The sequence below is a fragment of the Ailuropoda melanoleuca genome, chromosome 12 (genome assembly GCF_002007445.2).
Source record: "Ailuropoda melanoleuca isolate Jingjing chromosome 12, ASM200744v2, whole genome shotgun sequence".
Lineage (NCBI taxonomy): Eukaryota > Metazoa > Chordata > Mammalia > Carnivora > Ursidae > Ailuropoda > Ailuropoda melanoleuca.
Window position 1 is genome coordinate 49,341,390 of NC_048229.1, and position 14,156 is coordinate 49,355,545.

The 14,156-nt window shown below is 51.2% G+C and overlaps 1 long non-coding RNA gene across 1 annotated transcript; it reads left to right on the forward strand.

Annotated features, from left to right (window-relative positions):
• Positions 1-944: 944 nt before the first annotated feature.
• Positions 945-3,035, forward strand: LOC117795179. The gene is made up of 3 exons (XR_004619031.1): positions 945-1,080; positions 2,571-2,626; positions 2,901-3,035. It is a non-coding gene; the product is annotated as an uncharacterized LOC117795179 (long non-coding RNA).
• The last annotated feature ends 11,121 nt before the right edge of the window (positions 3,036-14,156 follow it).

The window sequence follows — 14,156 nt, forward strand, 5'->3', positions numbered from 1 at the left end:
TGTTTTACCCAGGCCTTCCATTCTGTCCACACCAGATGGCCCTGCTGTTTTGGTCTTGGAGTATTTGCTGGGCTTGGTTGCTTCTGGGTCTAGGATGCTGTCCCTAGGACTCCACCTGATGGTTTCCTTCTCTCTTCAGGCTCCCGGTGATCACAGCACACCTTCACGCTTTTCAGAATGCTGATCATACTATATTACATTAAAAAAAAAAGATTTATTTACTTGAAAGAGAGGGCAGAGGGAGCAGGAGAATCTCAGGCAGACTCCCCACTGAGCATAGAGCCCGAGGCGGGGCTCCATCTCCTGGCCCTGAGATCATGACCTGAGCCGACACCAAGAGTCGGGTGCTTAACCGACTGAGCCACCCAGGCACCCTGATTGCATTTTTAAGACCTTGGCAAAAAGTTTAATACAGAAAACTATAATAAATCAATACAGCAAATATGTTCACCACCCAGAACTAACATATGACAAAATTTTGTCATCTCTGTTTCAATATATCACTTAAAAATAATGTATGGTGACTAACATAATATAATAAAAAAAATTTAAAAAAATTAAAGTCCTTTCTGAAGCTCTTTACATTCATTTCTTCCTCTCCTCCACAGAAACAGCCACTATGATAAATTTGGGGAGCCAAATTTGTGTTTTAATATCTTCACGGAAGTTTTGTCCCAGCATCCATAGCATATAATATTGTTTCTTGTGGATAGCATTTTTACATGTTCATATCTTTCAGTGTCTTATTTATTTTTCATACAAGTTCATATATGTTACACTTTTTAGGCATGGTTGTTGATCTACCGCATTCTAGTTCATTCCTTTTAAAAGCTGTATGGAATTTCATTTATGAATAAATCAGAGAGCATCAGTTTTCCTCACTGAATCCATTTGACTTGGTTTTCCAGGAAGTGGACTTGGAGATAGGGACTTGCGAGCCACAAGTGTGTTGCGGAGTGTTGTCAGGAAGACCACGTGTGCGGGAGAGAGGGACGCAAAAGCCGGCAGAGAGAAAGGTGGGAGCGTGACGTAGTTGGGATAGAGCTCTCAGCTGATCCCTGCAGGGAGCCCTGGAATAGGGTAAGTCTTTCAGAGTTGTCCTCCATCAAGATAAGTTTCCAGGCATTTGTGCCCCTTCGTTGTCCAGTCATTGGATGAAGGCTGCCTCCAGGCAAGGGTCATGACGTTGGGTGAGGCAGCTCTGTTTGTTGAAGGTCAAGTCCTAGAGAGGACTCATGTAGGGACCACCTGCAGCCAACACTTCTGGCAGCCGGGGAGGGAGAGGAGTGCCTCTGTCCTCAGCAGGGATCTGGGCAACTCACCCCAGGATCCAACAGAGTCCAGCTCTTGCACGGCTCGGACCACCTGCTTCACGTAGTAAATTCACCGCCTCTGGGAGCAGTTCCTCCAGGGTTCTGGCTGGTCTCTTTTTCCAGGGAAAATGACAAAACGGAAGTTAGTGGGACCAAACTGTAGCCCCTGCCACTACGGCTGGTATTGAGGCTATACCAGGATCGCATCATCTCCCATTTTTACTGTCCATTCATGTTCATTTCATATCCATTCTATGTTCATTTCATCCTCTGTTAGCACCTCTGCTGGTCTAGGTGGCTTTCCTGCTGGCGTGACCCTGACTCTCATCATTGAGGGTCTGTACCCTTGGTCATCATATTCTTCCCAGGCCATAATTACTATCTGTGTCCATTTGCTACCAGAATTGGGAAATACTAAGGGATACTCAGTTGATTACCTGGTTTCCTAATGTATTTTTCTCTGCTCTCGGTATATAATGGCAGCCCTACATTTTCCTGCTAATGTTGAAGTTACACTTGTCAGTAGAGTGACTTATCTCCTTCCCTGGTGGCCTCTTGGCATGCGAAAACCAAAGTAATCAGGTGATGACTATAATTTTAAGTTTAATGGGATCTTTACTGTGTCCTCTCGTGGGAGCCTGGCCCCTCTGGAAATCAGAACTTCTAGATCCACAAAGTCTAAAGTTGAGGAAAGAAGAAACCCAAATTTCCCAGTTCGGTTATGGTTAATGATGGTAACCGGGCCACTCCTACTTCTATCTGTGGTTCCTGGACACATCTATTTTATTGAGAACGCCATGCACAGCGGTCACTGCTTTGGAGTTTATTCCCATCCTGAAGGATGTACCTTCCTCTCCAAGCCAGCATCTTGGCTACGTCTTTCAGGTCAGTAGCTTCTGAGTGGTGCGGTTTGTGATAGGGATCCTACGGTCATTTGCCAACCACTGCACCTCCTTTGCCGTTAAGTGGGTTTCTTGATCTGGGGCTCAGATCAGGTCAAGATCTATGTTTTCATACCAGATCCTATGTAGTATATCAGACCACTGCAAATCTCAGGGTAGTGGTCCTGACTGGACCCTGTAAACAGGAAAGGCAAATCCATATGCAGAATATGTGTTGATTTCAGCCAAGAAGATTTGCTGTCTCTTTCAGGGTGGTAGAGGTCCAGCGCAGGCAACTTGTCACCCAGTGACTGGCTGTTCTTTTCAAGCAATACTGTCATACCGAGGGCTCATTGTGGGTCTCTGTTGTTGGCAGGATGGACATTCTGCAGTGGCAGTAGCTAGATCCATGGCAGCTCCTGGTTGTAGCCCGTAAGTAGCCTCCGTTCCTGCCACTATAACTACTCCATTCACGAGCCCATTTTACCGGCATTGAGGTGGCCAGCTACAGAGACTGGCTGCCATTGACTGGCCAAGTTGTTCTGTCTCCTTGATCGTTTAGCACCTCTTCTATGGTGGCTGCTGTCTGATGGGAGTTAACACGAGCCACATAGATCTTTACGGTTCATACTCACTCTCACATGCCTATCATGTTCCCCTCCCCCAGACCTCCCTGACACCAGTCTTCTCCTTTTTCTCCTTCCAGGCCTCTGGCCAAACAGCCGAGCCACTCGTCATTGCCTATGGATCCGTGTAGAGTCTAGCCTCAGGCTACTTCTTTTCCAGCACAAATGGAGTGAGCAGACATGCCCCCCGGAGCTCTGCCATTGGGAAGACTTTCGCTCACTATTTCCAAGGCGGTAGAATAACAACAGGCCATTTTTGGCCTGTCTGTGAACCAGGCTTGGGCTTTTCCTTCTCCATCAGCTGGTCAAAAGATTCCCCCCAACCCAGAGGCCCTCGGTGTGAGCTGAAGGAGAGGAGCCAGTGGTGGGTGACATGACAGTGTGACATCCCCACTCATGCAGCTTCCTTATACCTTCAGACCTTGCTTGTTCCTGATCTGAGGTGTCCTCCTTCCATCGTATGGTCAGTTGCTATTGGGCCCAGCCAACCTTTGACTTAGCAGGTTTGAGGGAACTCAGCTGCATAGTCATTTGAGGTTCAAGGTCAGATGGTTCATCTCTCACCAGGCTCAGTAGCACTTTGGGAGCTATTTTATAAAAGGCGTACACCTTATAAAAAATAAAGGTGTATATTTTACAAAAGGTGTATACTTTTCTGTTGCAAATGGTACCTTCTTGCTCTTCCGTTGGGGCTTGTTATGAACTCTACGTGGCATCTTTTTTCCATCACAAATACCTCTAGTACCATAGGGTCTGCGGGGTCATAACCCAAGTGGCAGAATTGCTTACGCGACAGTCTAGGTCTGTGGCAGAGCGTTTTCCTGCTCTAAGTCCCACTCGAGGCTGGCAGCCTTACATATCATGTGGTGTGTGGCTGGGAGCAATATTCCTAGGGATAGCATACACTTCCTCCAGAACCTGAAAAGTCCTATCAGACATTACCCTTTGTGGTCGGAGGTACAGATTGCAATACTTTGCTTTTTTTTTTTTTTTTTTTAACTTCGGAGGGGATATCCCAGACCACTGGACCCTTAAAAACTTCGCTGGTGTGGCAGCATCCTGAATTTACAATAAGGTTTGTATCTTACTCTTGGAAATACACACACATCTTACAAAGCCCTCCAAAATACTTGCCACTGTTTGCTCATCCAATTAGTGTGATGTCGCCGACATAGGAGATGACTGTGATTTTCTGTGGGATGTCCAGCCAGTCTCTTTGGACTGTATTATGATAGACAGCACGAGAGTTAACTGAGCCCCAGGAAGGCTGAAAATGTATACTACTGCTCTTCTTCCACGAGTGGGAAATCTTTCTGATCCTTTTCCTGAAAGGAATGGAAAAGAATGCATTTGCCAGATCAAAGGCTGCGCACTCTGCACTTGGGGCTGTGTTTAGCAAGGACTGCATCATCGGGCAGCTACAAGTGAGGCTACTGCTTGCTTGAGTTTGCAAGTGTTCGCTGTCGTCTTCCAGGACCACCTGTTATTTAGGAGCCAGATGCGTGAATTAGATGGGAATAGGATGGAGACCATACATCCTTTAGGTTTTAAGGGTGGCACTGATCTCTGCCATTCTGTCCGGGATGCAATATTGTTTTTGACTTAGTATCCTTGGCCAGAATGGGAAGGTGGTGCCAGGGGCTTCTCACTTGGCCTCTATCACTGTGATAGTTCTTATCACAGGCCAAGGAGCCAATGCAGGAGTTGTTAACAACAACCATGTATGTCTCTTCCTATCATACATTTGGGGCTGTGGGAATGACCATTGTTGGGTCTAGGGACTCAGTGAACCCACTGTGAATCAGATGTGCATCAAGCTGGGATATCACTTATTGCCTGGTCCCCAGGTATCCTTCTTTAAAGGCGGGGGCATGATACCATTTCAGTTCCTTGAGTATCAATGTCAGTTCAGATCCTGTATTTGGAAGTCACTGCAGTGTAAGGGTATTTTTCTTTCTTGAGTATGTGGTTGTCCTTGTCAATGACTGGAGATCCCTTTGGCGAAAAACGGGGTGGGGGGATTATGACCATATACACTTGGCCATGGTGTGGCAGGGTTCTTCCTCATGGCAACCTGGCATCTCCTTCAGTCTGTAGTTTCTGGGTCTGAGAACTGGTCCAGGTCCAGAAATTGGCAGGGGAATCCTGACTTTATTAGGCTACTGCATGGCTACCCTTGGCCTTCTGATACTCTATCCTTGCTTTCTTGTGGTTGTATAGATTGAGCATTACCCTGCTCGTTGCCCATCTCTCTTCCCCCGGGGATGTCTTATTTTATTAGTAATTTCCTTCTTTCTTTGGATCATGCTTTCCTGGTTGTCCCTGCAGTTTTGCTTTTCATTACAATGATTGCACCATTCTGCTTCTGATGGTTAAGCATCTATTCAAGACCTTATCATCCCCATTGCGAGGAGGGAGTCTGTTCTGTAACATCATCTCCTACCTCTGCCTGGTCTCCATAGGTGTGCCACCAGTGAGTTTCTTAGTGATGCTGGGGCCACTTCACCACATTATTCCTTATTGTGTTGGTAAATGCAGTGCCCTCTGGGCTCTCCATGGAACATGGCCAGCTGGTGGGTATTTAGCCTTTACATGGCATATCCACTCTAGCATGCCAGTGTCTATGAGCATTCCTTCCTCTACCGTCTGCTGCAACAGCTCTGGCCTGTCTCCACCACTTTCTCCAAGCTTATAAGATACATTCTAGTAGCACATGAGTACCATCTCCCAAGGTCTTTGCCTGGGTGTTCAATCTGATCATGGAAGAGCACTGTCATATCAATATACTCTCCTTTATCCAACTTTATAGTCCATCCCCCTCCGTTCAGAGCCCTCAGGATCTAATTCCATTGTGTTCTCTTGGCTCCTGCCAGTGTAGATTGACAAGATCCCGCAGCACCTTCAGGGTGTAGTCCTTTCCCCTCCTCAGCACACCCAGCTCCTGGGCCAGGCTGTGACTTGACCCTAGTTATTGGTGATGGCCGGGGGAAGGGGGAGGGGTCAATCCTATCTTACAAGATCAAGGCCTCTGCACCATCTTTAAGCAAAGGCAAGCACCTTTAAAAGGGAGAAGAGGCCATTTCTCTGGGGCCAGAGGGTTCAGGAAGATCTAGGGTTTCAAATTCTTGAGCACCCCAACTGCATCTTAAGTGCCAAGGTCCCACCCCTGCCCAACCGGGGTGGTAATTTTGGCATAAGCAGATTTGTCAGAATCAGTCGAGGATTCTGCTTTCTTTGGAGTGCTGCTATTTTTATGAGTGAGTCCTGGGCTCGATCCTAAGCTTTTCATGCCCTCTTGCTGCAGGAGATGAGAGCTGTACACTTTACCAGAAGCTGGTGATTAATCCCCTTCAGTCTTTTATGATATTTCTCCGGTGCTTTTAATGTACTCTACGAGAGCCATCCAGTCTCTCTCAAAAGCCCGAGAGGTTGTAGCAACCAGTGCGTTCCCTTCTGGCAGTTTCCTATCCTGGCTCATCCTCTGCGAGAATGTTCACGCTTCCAAGCGCCAGGTGCTTGTGTATTCCACCTATCCCCAGTGATGGGTCCTCATTGCCATCTGGCCAAGTAGGGTGATCCAGCTCCCAAATCCCAATTTAGAATGCCTGTTCTTGGACCACCTCTGTTACAAGTAGGTTTCCAGAGAAACAGACTCTGAGATGGAGATTTGCATGCAGGTGGCTCATGGGGAGTGCTCTCAGGACTGGTACGTGTGAGGGACTGTGGGAAGCAGGCTTGCGTGGGAGAGGAGATGGGTTGCAGTACAATGCATCACAAGCCTCAAAGGATCATATGGGGAGTGCTGGCTGGAGCTGGGGAAGCCCTACTGATTTGTGCTGAGCTGAGACAAAGGGATTGGGGGTCTGTACTCCTGCACTGATCCGTCATCGGATGTAGGCTTCCTCGGGAGGGCATATAAGCTTGGGCAAGGCAGTTCCCTTTGACTGAAGAGAAGAACTCAGTTATGAGCCATTAGCAGCCAACATTCACGGGAGATGGGGCAGCGAGTGTCTCTGTACTGAAGGGGTCTAGGCAGCATACCACAGCACCCACAGCGGAGAAGTATGATCTCTATTTCCCCCTATTCTGACAATGCTGCAATGACCATCTCGGCAATCTCTGTCCCGTGCACAGGTATGAGCAATACTTCTCTGTCTGGGTCACATCATGCAGCATGAACAGAGTAGGATGACTTGTCCATCTCATCGGGGTCAACAGGACAGAGTTGAGAGCCCCGGAGCAGGCTGCTTGTGTTACAATGGGCAGGGGGCGCAGACTGCCTCAGGTAGCTTCTCCCCCAGGGTTGCCCCCAGACCAGAAAGGATCAACACTTCCATCCTACACGCCAGGGCTGGAACTCTCTTTCTGGTCCCTATATACCGAGATGGGGAACCGCTAGGGGTAGGGTATGTACATTGCCAGCTTTCTACTTTTGGCATTTGTTTTACAAAACTTGAAAGAGATGCCATTTCCCAACATTTGGACTTTAACACTGTGGTTAAGCAGATGGGTGTGAAAGAGTGGCTCATCACCATCTTCCCTCCCCCGCTCACCCATGTGGTCGCGCATCCCTTCGCCCGTTGCTTGGCCATTTGCTTCCCTCTGCTGTAGACTTGCCCACTCATGTCCATCGCCCCTGTTCCCGCTGGGTCGTCAGTCTTTTCCTTATTGATGTGCGGGGGTCACTGCTTCGCTCCCTGGCTGCCTCTTGCAAATTCAGGGCCCCCGCTGCTATCGCCATAGCCCCCCAACCAAGAGAGTTTCCGATGCTCTGCATCTGATCTGGGAAGCCCTCCTTCAAGAACGATAAACAGCTACCCCAGTGTTAACAGGTCTATGCTGCAAGGTTACTGAGACATGAGAAGGTGGAAAAGTACCCAGCAGGTGCTCCTATGCTATTGTGAGGGTGCCAAATCAAACGCATTTGCATCAAATGGCACGTAACTCATGCCAATGCCCCCCTCCCTCTCACTCCGTGTCCCTCCTCTGCAGGAGAGAAAGCTAACAGTTCACCTGGATTAGGTGGGTTTGCCCCACCAGTGACGATACTACTCCCAGGGAGAGAACAGGAGGACATGGGGCTTCACTTCTGCTGTTCCCTCTGTCGAGCTCGGTGCCTCTCCCACTGCCCTGAGGGAGTGTAGCTTTTAAAGACAGGTATTTTCATATACTCCAGACTCCCAACCACATTTGAGCCCATCATCTGGTGCTCAACCAACGGCACCATGATCTGTGGCCAGGCTGGAGGGAAAAACCGCCTGAGTCAGATCCATTAAGTGTCTGAGCTATCCTGTACTTTGAGATTAAGGAGATTTTCTTTTCTTTTCTTTTCTTTTCTTTTCTTTTCTTTTCTTTTCTTTTCTTTTCTATTCTATTCTTTTTTCTTTTCTTTTCTTTTTTTCTCTTCTTTCTTTCTTTCTTTCTTTCTTTCTTTCTTTTTCTTTCTTTCCCTTTTCTTTCTTTTCTTTTTAAGAGAGAAAGAGAGTGAGAGGGAGCAGGGAAGGAGGGGCAGAGGGAGAGAGAGAATCCCAAGCAGACTCTGTGCCCAGTGCAGAGCCCGACTCGGGGCTCAGTCTCACAATCCTGAGATCATGACCTGAGCCAAAATCAAGAGTCGGACACTTAACAGACTGAGACACCTGGGCGCCCCTAGGAGATATTCAAGGATGATCTTTGACACTCTGGGATTTACCTTTTGTGTGAAGACTTTAGAATCGACTGCTATCAAAGTGACAGCCCCTGAAAACAAGTGGGCTCATCTCAAGTGCTGCGTGTGATGGATGGATGGTGACAGTCTGGAGGATTGCAAGCAACAACGTGCGGTGGTGGCGGAAGAGCTACGTCTGCCAAGAGGGCAGGGGCGGCGGAGTGGCCGCTGGGCTGGGGAGCTCTGAGAATCCTGAAGCTTGTCTCCTCTTCCTCCTATGGAATCTTTCCCCTGTTCCCTTCAGGAACACTTGGCTCTGCCCCTTAGGGTGGCAACAGTTGAGGTGCAGGGAGCCCTCTGTTAGCCCAAAGTTAATGCTGGTCAGTATTCCGAAACATAATTGTGTCCTGTCCCCTGCGAGGTTGAGCAGTGTGGAAGTTTCCAGAGCCTGGAGATTCAGGGCAAGTGATGCAGTTGGGGTCCTGCTAGGCTGAGAGGCAGACCACCAGCCTGGAGAATTCACTGGGCCAGCCCCTCCTTGGGGACTGGTCGCTGCCAGGATCTCCCTGCTGGTCTGCTTGGGGTCCTAGAGTGTCCCTGCTGCCAAGGCCTACAGGGAATGTCCAGCTCTCCCATTCAGGTGGGAAAACCTGGGGCCTAGCAAGGGAGAGGGGGCCCCGGGGCAAGCTGGAGACTGGAACTCGGATCTTCTGACCCCAGCCAGACCCCAGCACACCTTCCCAGCAATGTGTGGCACTCTTGAGTCCCTCTCCGCCCTGGTTCCCAATGGCCTTCTGGAAGGCCTCTCCCCAGCAGGGTCAGAACTGACTGCCCTTAATGGGAACACAGGCAGCATCCACAGGCCCTGGCCTGGGGTGAGGGCCCAGCACCCAGGAGGGCACTTCAGAGGCCTTGGCGGGGGGGTCTCAAGGGCGGACTGTCTTCAGTGGAGCCTTTCTGGTTGCCGTGGATGATGACCCTGATCGTACGTGGAATCCAGAACTACAGAAAGAGGGATTTGAGTTGAGGACTGGGTGGTCCCTGTATCCATCGTGGAAAAAGGCAGGAAGGTACCTCCCAGGCCATCCAATTGCTCCCCTCCCCAGGGACTGCCACTGTCCTTGGGGCCCAAAGACCAGATCTTAGCTCATAAAGTGGATGGGTGAGTTGGGGGAGGGGAACAATCCAGGCTGTGTCTGGGGGCAAGAAGACTCCACTGAGGGCTTGGCACCCAGCTCCCTGTGCAGAGACTCCCCCACCTCTGCAGCACCCCTCCCCCAGCCCCAGCACTGTGCTCCAGGACTCGCTGCTTGGGGCTCCCTCTGCAGCCAGCCCGACAAGCAGTGGGGTGAGCAGTGCCTCCCCACCTGATCATTCCGATCATTCCGGGGACAGACACTGGGTTAGGAGCCAGATTCCTGAATTCTAGTCCCCTCTCAGTCTGGTGGGGAGGGCATTTTTGACTGGCTACATACGTGCTGTGCACACACATACCCGCCCCCCCCACACACACTTCTGTTTGGCCTGGGTGTGGGGTGTTTGGTAGGAAGAGAGAGCCAAGGAAGAGGGGAAGGTGAGCTGCCAGGTGTCTGCTTCTCTGGGCTCTCTTGAGCTCTGGGTTTCGGGGGGAGCTAGAAGTTGGAGGTGCAAGCCGATGAGGCCGCCAAGGGAGATTTCGTGGGACCGGGTGCCCAGCTAAGGCTTCAGGCCTGTAGGACTCAGGGTGTCACCGGGCTGAGGAGAAAGGGCTCCCCCACCCCCGCACAGAACCCGGCCCCATTGCAGAACCTGGAGGAGCATAAGGGGGGCATCCTCGGGTACCTTCTCGAAGTTGGCAGTTCCAGGGGCTTGGTGCGCAGGTGGGAGCCCGAGCTGGAGTGCATGACGGGCAGGGCCGCACAGCCCGTGGCTGATGGGCCCACACATTTTGTGGGCAGAGACCACATCTGTATCCAAGTGTTGGGAACGGAGCTGGTGAGCAGTGGCTAGTCAGTGCTCTGCTGACTGCCTCTGGGGGCTGGGCCGGGGTGGCTTGAATACAGCACAAGAATGTCCTGTGGACACTGGGGACAGCTATGCCTATGGGAGGGGTTCCTTTTTGCAGGGCATGGCGTCACAGACACTGTTCATGACGGGCTGCGGGGCATGGGGGTCGGGCTCAGGGCAAAGAGCAGGGTTTGCTCACGGGCCCCAGCTGTGAGCTCTCTCAGGAGCTGTCTCGACTGTCCAGCCTGCTCCCACCTGTCTGGGCGGCCCCCTGGCCAGGGACTGACTCTTAACCTTTAGTGAACCCCCCAGACTGTTTTCCACCCAGAGCATCTTCCATTCCCACCGGCCGTGCAGGAGGGTTCTGATTTCTGTACCTGCTCGCCAACAATTACTACTGTTTGTCCTCTTCGTTCTGGCCATCTTCCTGGGTGACGAGCGGTGTCTCGCTGTGGTTCAGATTTGCGTTTCCCTGAAGGCTAACGACGTTGAGCATGTTTTCACGGGCTTCTTGGCCCGAAGAATAGAAAGAGTCTGTGTTTCTAACTTCAACTCAGCCCTGTTTGCCAGAGAACCCAGCTCGCAACAGGAGGGAGACTGTGTTGGGTGGGTGTCGAGGAGGAGCCGATGTCCCTCTCTTCCTCTGTTCCTCTCTGTTTCTTGGTCTGTCATCATGCCCTTCTTTTTGCCCACAGTTTCAGGGACATGCTGGTTTTGCCCAGAGTCTTTGCAATTCTTTCTTTCCAATTAGAAGCACAAAAATGTCAGCTGGACACCACCCCATGGCAACTATGCCATAACAAGATACGTTTTCTTTCCATGGGGCTTTCCAGAGACCGCCCTGCTTGGTTGGACCTGCAAGCCCTCAGTCACCGAGTAGCAGAGCTGGGGTTGACCCGTGTCATCTTCTGGCTCTCTGGAGGTCTGCATTATCACTGTCCTCACTCTTCCTTTTCGTTTTCTTCTCCCCTCTCCGAATGCCTTCCTCTGTGCCAGTCTTGTCTCTCCAACCAAGGGGTGTGACCTCAGAGAGGGCAGGGATGATGGCCCTCTCTTGTCCCTTCCTCCGTGCCAGTGCCGGGCTGGAACTTGCCAGATACTCGCCACTGACAAGAAGCTTTTGTGGCGAATGGTTGCTGGGGATCAAGTCCGATGGCCCGTGAGCTGTAGGAGGCTGGGGTCCCCTCCGGCTTGTTCACCGAGTGCCCAGGATGGCGATAGTGCGTGGCAGACTGTGGTACAATAAAGAACATATTTGATTCCTGGTGCGGAGCTCCTAAAACCCTTGTTATTTCCTGAGTGACAGGAGTGTTTTTTCCTAATGAGCCCTTTTGACCACACCTGAGTTTACTGCTAATGAGGTGACCCAGGGTGGGTGCCCCTGGGAGGTTCCGGATGGGGGCTGGTCACCAGAAAGACCAGACAGTGATTAGAGGTGGGGACTTTCAGCCCTACCCCCGTCCTCTGGGGAGGGAGGGGAGGTTGGATTGTGAAAACTGTTTTTTTTTTTAAAGATTTTGTTTATTTATTTATTTTTCAGAGAGAGAGAGAGCCAGTGAGAGAGGGAACACAAGCAGGGGGAGTGGGAGAGGAAGAAGCAGGCTCTTAGTGGAGGAGCCTGATGTGGGGCTCGATCCCACAACACCGAGATCACGCCCTGAGCCGAAGGCAGACGCTTAACGGCTGCGCCACCCAGGCGCCCCTGTAAAAACTCTTGAGCTAAGACATTCGAAGGGCTTCAGGGCTGGGGGACACATTGAGCTGCTGGGAGGGTGGGTGCACCCGGCGTGGGGGGGCTGGAAGCTCTGTGCGGCCTCCACTCCCACACCTTGCCCTGCGCTCCTCCCGCATTTGGCTGGTCCTGAGTTGTATCCTTCAAAATAAACCAGTGATCATGGGGCGCCTGGGTGGTGCGGTCGGTTGAGCGTCCGACTCTTGGTTTTGGCTCAGGTCGTGATCTCAGGCAGGGTCGTGAGATTGAGCCCTGCATCAGGCCCAGCGCTCAGCGTGGAGTCTGCTTGAGATTCTCTCTCCCCCTGCCCCTCCTGTTCTCTGCTCTCTTTCCCTCTCCCTAAAATAAATAAATAAATCTTAAATAAAATAAAATAAACCAATGATCCGAAGTCAAGCGCTTTCCTGAGTTCTATGAATTCTAGAACCCAAGGAGGGGGCCGTGGGAACCACTGACTTTCAGGGGCTGGAGCCGAAGTGTGGGTCACCGGGGGGCCCCATTTGGGGCTGGCATCTGAAGTGAGGGGGGTCTTTTGGGACGGAACCCTTAACCTGTGGAGTCTGGCACTAACTCTGGGTAGTTAGAGTCAGAATGACCTGGAATTATTGGACAGCCGGTTGGTGTCAGAGAATTGGTGTCGGGGAAAACCACATACAAGCCCTCAATGAAAATGTGTTGAACGGACAAAGAATAGCAGCCACCGTAATTTAAGCACTATATCCTGCGTCCTCAGCTGAATGCTTTGCATTCACTCATTCAAGAAAACACTTTAACGCACTCCACGCCGTGGGCTCAGCTTGGTATTTGGAGACAGCTGTGAATAATTAAGTCAATTCAACAAAAACACTTTTTTAGCACGTACCACTTGCCGTATTCTGTGCAAGGCACTGGGAATACAGCCTTGAGCAATTCAAGTCCACACAGCACAGAGCTACTGAGTCTCTACCATGTGTCGGACTTGACTCCGGGCCTGGTGGATACGGCAGGGACCAAACAGTCAAAATTCTTACCCTGTGTGTGTTCTGCAGAAGCCCTAGAAGGTAAGGCCTCTGATAGTTCTCATTTTACACTTGCAAAAATGGAGGCTCAGAGAGGTTGATTATCTTTCAGAAGGCCACACAGCCGGGGCAGTGAGGCTAGACCCAAGCCCCAGCCCCTCTGACAATGAGTTTGGGTTCTCACTGGCCTAGGCTGAGTGTTCATATTGGGAGGAGTCCTGTGAACCACCTTGCTGAGTATTTCGGGGCTCCTACATCCTCCATGTAAGCCTCCTCTCCTGGGCCCCCTGGCCCTGCTCCCTCCTCTCTGATATGCAAAATTCCAACTGACCACGGCTGGCGGTGCTCCCGAGTGACACCCCCGAGTGCCGTAATGTGTTTTTGTGCACAAAACCTCGTGTTCAGCAAATTGCTGTGACCAAGGGCCTATCCAGTTACCTGCCGCATCAGAGGTGCGTTCTGTGGCCGTGCCAAGCAAAGCAGAGAATAATGCCTCTAAGAATTTTAACCATTAGATAGAAAAAGTGCAGCCGTGGCAGCCCCTGGCGGGCTCTGCCAAGCCGAAACCGGATACAAAGCAAACAAGAAGGGCCTGTCCCACGTGTGGGCTGAGGCCTTTCCCAGTGGCTCAGCAGCCCCGGCCCCACAGTAACGCTGTCAGAGCCATCGGCCACCTGCCTCGGTCGCTGGCTGGCTGGAGACAGGTGGTGCTGGGGTTTCCAGGCACTGGTGTGCAGTCCTGAGCTGAGGTCGGCCTCAGGGATGAGTGGGCTCAGCTAGGGTGGCCGCTGAGCACGACAGCCCCCTGGAGCAGCTTACAAGCCACAGCCTGCCAATTCCGTTCCTTGTCTTGGCGACTTGTGGGTGACAACTTGGCTGAGCCTCACTGGGGAAGGTAATGGCCATTTCCCTTGTGAGGATTAAAATGGGTTAATGGAAGCAAAGAGAACTGAGCGTGGCCACCCGTGGGCTC